This window comes from Alosa alosa, chromosome 21 (assembly GCF_017589495.1).
Source record: "Alosa alosa isolate M-15738 ecotype Scorff River chromosome 21, AALO_Geno_1.1, whole genome shotgun sequence".
NCBI lineage: Eukaryota > Metazoa > Chordata > Actinopteri > Clupeiformes > Clupeidae > Alosa > Alosa alosa.
Window position 1 is genome coordinate 26,159,570 of NC_063209.1, and position 6,007 is coordinate 26,165,576.

A 6,007-nucleotide genomic window follows, 5' to 3' on the forward strand; every position below is an offset into this window, starting at 1 on the left:
AGCAAGCCAGGATGAGCAGACACGGATTCATCAAGCCAGGTGAAACCTATCCTGGATAAGTCTTGGCTCACGGCTCCCTCAAATAGACCCCGCCACCGATCACAGATTCACTGATTTACCATGGCAACTAGAGCGGCTTCATTGCTTCTTCTACGGTGTGAAGTAGGTAGATAGCCTTCTCACAACAGCAACAAACAGCAACACCTCTGTTAAGGAGAATATTGCAACTAGTTCCGCGACCACCACGCGTGAAATGGTTAGGCACTCCCGTGACGTCACATTGTCGCATATGCAGGTCGGGAATGGCGAGTATGTAAAAGTTATTTAATGATCACAAACGTTTAAATAATGACAGTGGGTCTAGGTATACGTGATAATGTGTAGTGGGCAGTGGAAAAATTATTGGTTTCCGTTTGTGGTGACTGCTGACTGAGATAAGGGATGAGATTAAATAGATCCTGGAATTTAGCCGGGTCTGGAGCAGGCTAGCTCCACAGAATAAATCGCCATGGTAACTTATACCATAACATATCCTGCTGCCCGCTATCCCGCGTTTGTGCAACTGGATCACGGATAAATTGAGCCAGGATAACCAAGATATCCCGGCTTAATCCCTTATCCTAGTTTTGTGCAACGGGCCCCAGGTCACCACTAGGGGCATACAAACAAAAAGAAACACAAACTCAATTTAAATCAGGGGAAAACAGTGGTCAGGCTGTCACGCTGACAGCCAGCTGTGATCTATAGCAAACAAAAGAACAAGATTTTACTAATAAAATACATCTTCAATTATCACATACATGCTCCATAAGTCATCATTTTACAGTTATAAATACAAAGAACTTTTAATCAGTACAAAATGTATGCACTTGAATCTTAAAATATAAATAAGATACAAATAGATATATCTTTAGACCCATGTACCAACCCCAATCATTACTACATGGTTAACTGGCAGTACAAGTAAGCCATTGCTGCCTACCTTGGCCTTGTTTGTGCTATGGGCAAGAGGCCCGAGGAGTCCGAGTGGAGGAGGGAGGGCGCGTCGGCTATAAATGGAAAAAAAAGGAACATAAAGCCCACCATAAAGCTAAACACTATGCATCATCCCCCCTTACCGTCACTAACCAAGCAGCCCAAGGTTTGTTTGTTAGTTAGCAAGAGAAACAAAGATAGCTAAAGCCAACAGACTACGATACTGCAGTTCAAGGTGAAACACAACTGCATACGTTAGCCTAGTATAAAAGTCCACCTACCGATGTCCAGCGTGAAATAAGCACAAGAAAACGCTCCTGTCCTCCAGAGTAGCCTACTGCCAGCGACGGCAACTTTCATCCCACGAGCCTCGCAGAACACCTTTAAATTTCCAGGGAGTGTTGTGCCCATTGGTTCCGTGTCATTCCCACAGGTGGGCACAATTAGTGTGCGCCTAATCAGTAGGCGTGCTCACAACTGGATAACAGATAGGCCTAATAAGGTGTTCCTCAGGCAACTGGTTCCCTGCAACTTCACCTGTGCTCCTGAGAACAAAGTTTCAGGTGTCATCATTTTGAATCAGCTTTAAATTCAGATACATATCATGAATTATTCCATTGGCTCGTTTAAGCCTCCCTTTGGGGCTAATCAACCGAGCCACTAAGCACATCATCTCTCACCTTCCTCTGTTGTAAACAAAGCGCCAGCCATTCTACCTCATGGTGAAACTATGGTAACTGCCTTTCACAACTTGTTTCCCTGCTTTGTGTCTGTGTGTTTGTTACCGTCGGGGTGTGACTGATCTTTCTTTCTCTGACGCACAGCTGCACCCGGAGAGCAAGCTTCAATCTGAACGCCAGAGTAATCCTTTTTGAAAAAGCACACACTGGATGTGCAGTACCTGGTTTCTCTCTTTCTCTTTCTCTCTCCCTCTCCCTCCCCAGGGTAATGATTTGTGATTTGAGTACTTCTAGGCTTACTGTGCGGTTAAAAATACTCCCCGCTAAGCCCCTCCCTATGATCTAGCTTTTGTTGAATCCCTCCCAAAAGACGACAAAGATATATTTTGTATCGAACTCTCTGCATGGCATTGAGCACCATGTAATGTCCCTGTCATCAACTGGAACACACTTTGCTGCCAGCACCCCAAACCCCCCCCTCTCTCAAGCTATTTAGGGATTGGCTGCATATGAATGTAGTGTGATGTATATGCATTAATTCAAAGTTGCCCGGAAAGCGGATGGCTTTGTGCATCTGAAGTAGCATTAGTCATGTAGGCTGGCATGGCAATCTCCAGGGAGCTCATTTGTGCATTTTAAAGGTGAGTTGTGTTGTGAGGGCATGTGTGAGTGTGGCCCTTCTCTAGCCTCCAGCTGTGCACCTGTCACCTCCTAATCTTTCACTCTTGTCTACCGGAATAACTCACAGTGCTGCTATGACAGACAAGGGCTCATATTTGGACTGAACAGATATTCACCATTATTCATATATCAAAACACCACAAGCACCATTCCCTCATCTTAAATAATCAATTTAAGAGGTAGTGTGATTCTGTGGGGGAAAAAAAGTAATATCATGACAACTGACTCAGTGCTCTCAATCATTGGCCTCATTGCATCGGTGTTTAGTTTAGCACAGATTCAGGATCAGTAGGTATGCCACAGTGAATGGCACTCCAAAAGGGCACAGTATACTCGACGATGCAGTGGTCACAAAAGTCACCTGAGTGCCAGACCAGTTTACTGGTGCACAGCACTAGTTGCAGTGTTCTGAACAGAGATGTCTCTGCTGGGGAAAGGCTTTCGCTACCGAGTACCGACTCTACTCTACTCTAATGTCTGCTAGTGGTCAGCTGGTTGGGCCACAGGTCCAACTGTCCTTGCAACTGAGCCCCATCCCCAGCAGCTTTACAAGGAAGTTTCTTTTATGTGTCCAGACCCTCCTCTGAATGTGATCAGTCTGTATGTGTTGATAAGACATTATATCTATTTTATATTGATATCACATTATCAGGTCTCCATCTTTAAACCTTCTTGAAACCAAGACAACAGCACGTTATTCTTCTGTCTCATTTGTATGGCTGTGTTACTTAACCTTGACTTTTGTAAACAAGTCTTTCAATATGCAGTTGGTGCAAATACTGTAAGCCACAAATCACTCGTTGTTCAAGGTCATGTTGAATGTGTGGACTCTTATGTATCCTGCCAGACACCAGCTGTCTGTAGGTGTGTGTACTGACCACCCTTACAAATTCATTCATGGAGATCTGGGAGCTCTTCCTTGTTCAAGCACTTTTTTAAAAACAAATCTCTAATCTTGCTGAATGGCCTTTAAAACTGGGACTCTGAACCGTTTTCAGCTGAAGGATTTGAGACATTATTCCAGTGAAAACCGAGCTGAGGTAGCCTACAGTCTGCCAGGACCAGGCAACTCAACCACAGGAACGTGCTGCATCACAAATTGAGTGAACTCACACTGAGTCTGTATGTGTTGATAAGACATTATATCTATTTTATATTGATATCACATTATCAGGTCTCCATCTATAAGCCTTCTTGAAACCAAGACAGCAGCACGTTATTCTTCTGTCTCATTTGTATGGCTGTGTTACATAACCTTGACTTTTGTAAACAAGTCTTTCAATATGCAGTTGGTGCAAATAAGCCACAAATCACTCGTTGTTCAAGGTCATGTTGAATGTGTGGACTCTTATGTATCCTGCCAGACACCAGCTGTCTGTAGGTGTGTGTACTGACCACCCTTACAAATTCATTCATGGAGATCTGGGAGCTCTTCCTTGTTCAAGCACTTTTTTAAAAAACAAATCTCTAGTGCCTTATCTTGCTGAATGGCAGGCTTTAAAAACTGGGACTCTGAACCGTTTTCAGCTGAAGGATTTGAGACATTATTCCAGTGAAAACCGAGCTGAGGTAGCCTACAGTCTGCCAGGACCAGGCAACTCAACCACAGGGACGTGCTGCATCACAAATTGAGTGAACTCACACTGAGTCTGTATGTGTTGATAAGACATTATATCTATTTTATATTGATATCACATTATCAGGTCTCCATCTATAAGCCTTCTTGAAACCAAGACAGCAGCACGTTATTCTTCTGTCTCATTTATATGGCTGTGTTACATAACCTTGACTTTTGTAAACAAGTCTTTCAATATGCAGTTGGTGCAAATAAGCCACAAATCACTCGTTGTTCAAGGTCATGTTGAATGTGTGGACTCTTATGTATCCTGCCAGACACCAGCTGTCTAGGTGTGTGTACTGACCACCCTCACAAATTCATTCATGGAGATCTGGGAGCTCTTCCTTGTTCAAGCACTTTTTAAAAAAACAAATCTCTAGTGCCTTATCTTGCTGAATGGCAGGCTTTAAAAACTGGGACTCTGAACCGTTTTCAGCTGAAGGATTTGAGACGTTATTCCAGTGAAAACCGAGCTGAGGTAGCCTACAGTCTGCCAGGACCAGGCAACTCAACCACAGGGATGTGCTGCATCACAAATTGAGCGAACTCACACTGAGACAAACTAATCTGTCATCGCTTACAATATCCAATTATTTGGTGAAAGGGATGAAGTGTTAGTCTTGAAAATATTGATTTTCAGTGGCCTATATTTTTTTCTGTCAGGCCCTGCATACTGCTAGCCTGGTAAACCAAACTCATTCACAGAGTGAATAGTCTGATCACTCACGATTGAGAAACCTTTCCAGCACTTGCATCGCGACCGACGTAGACTTTTGCGCTAAAAATCATTGGTCCAGCCTAACCAATCACATTAATCAGAGATTCATAACGTTATTTCCTACTTCGCCTAAACTTAACAAACTGACATTAAGCAGCATTGGCAGTCAGAAATCTATGCAGGCTATGTTGGCTTACCTTTGCTATAAATAATGTACACATTCTTCCGATGGCAATATTTTTATATTTGCAGGCATTGCTACTACCGTTTACCACAGCCACTTTCGATTTCGAAACTAGCGTCATCCCATCTCCTCGCTGATTGGGCAGGTAATCTGCCGACCAATGGAAACGTTAGTGAACTGGTTAAATTTAGGCCTAATCTTAGTATTAGAACTAAAACTTTTTTATAGCATTAGGTTCTTAATCATGTGAATTAACCATCCGTGATAAGTCTGTTTCAAGGTCAGTGAGGTGTAAAGACTTTCATAGCAGTGGGGGTTAATGGTACACAGGCCAATATCAAGTCCAGACTGGGAATAAGACAGTTAGTATTTCAGCCCCTTCACACAGTGGACTTCAATGCAGACACCCCTTCATTCATGCCATCCTTAACCTGGAGCACTGTTCATTCTGACGGGAAGGAGAGAGGCTAGTGTTGCTCTGCTGTGCACTTCTGTGCAGCACACCGTGGAGGGAATGTGTATGTAAAAGTACACGCCTCAGATAAGAGGCCAGGGTGCCTACTAGGGGTGCTGTTTAACTTTTCACAAAAAATTGGATTTAACGGTGACAGTGTGGTTTACATTTATTTGAAGGGTGTTAAACACTGGACATCAGCTGTGGGGGTGGGGGTCTTCATAGATTGTCACGGCACCAGTTCTAAAACTTGCTAGCCTTGTAAGCTGAAAGATATCATTAGCCTACATCAGACACGAGATCCATAGGCATCCAATAACATCTTTAATTCACTCGACAAGCTTGATAGCAGTTGACTCGCTGCAGCGATTAAATGCTAGCATTGCAGTAGCTGTAAATGACGTTGGCATAGGTCTATCAAAATAGGTTCCATGTGTTCGTCTGTTTACACCATTTGCCATGCTTGATGGCCACATCAAGTCAGTCAGTTTTTTGTTCACTCATTGTACCAATTTTCCACATTGGTCCTTTTGTTGTGATTTTTTTTCTTTCCCCCCCAGCTATATCACGTTCCTCTATAAAGCCCTGTTGGTCTTGCACCTGAAACTCTGATCCTCTTAGAGGTTGAACTGTGTTCTGCTCTGATTTTTTTTTTTCATACCTTTTGTGTCTACGGTATATCAGAGGTAGCCCAGTT

General features: G+C 43.2%; 1 long non-coding RNA gene across 1 annotated transcript; it reads right to left on the reverse strand.

Annotated features, from left to right (window-relative positions):
• Window positions 1-606: 606 nt before the first annotated feature.
• LOC125286642 lies at window positions 607-1,894 on the reverse strand. The gene is made up of 3 exons (XR_007192213.1): window positions 1,656-1,894; window positions 1,257-1,520; window positions 607-1,049 (listed from the first exon to the last, which is right to left on the reverse strand). It is a non-coding gene; the product is annotated as an uncharacterized LOC125286642 (long non-coding RNA).
• Window positions 1,895-6,007: the final 4,113 nt, after the last annotated feature.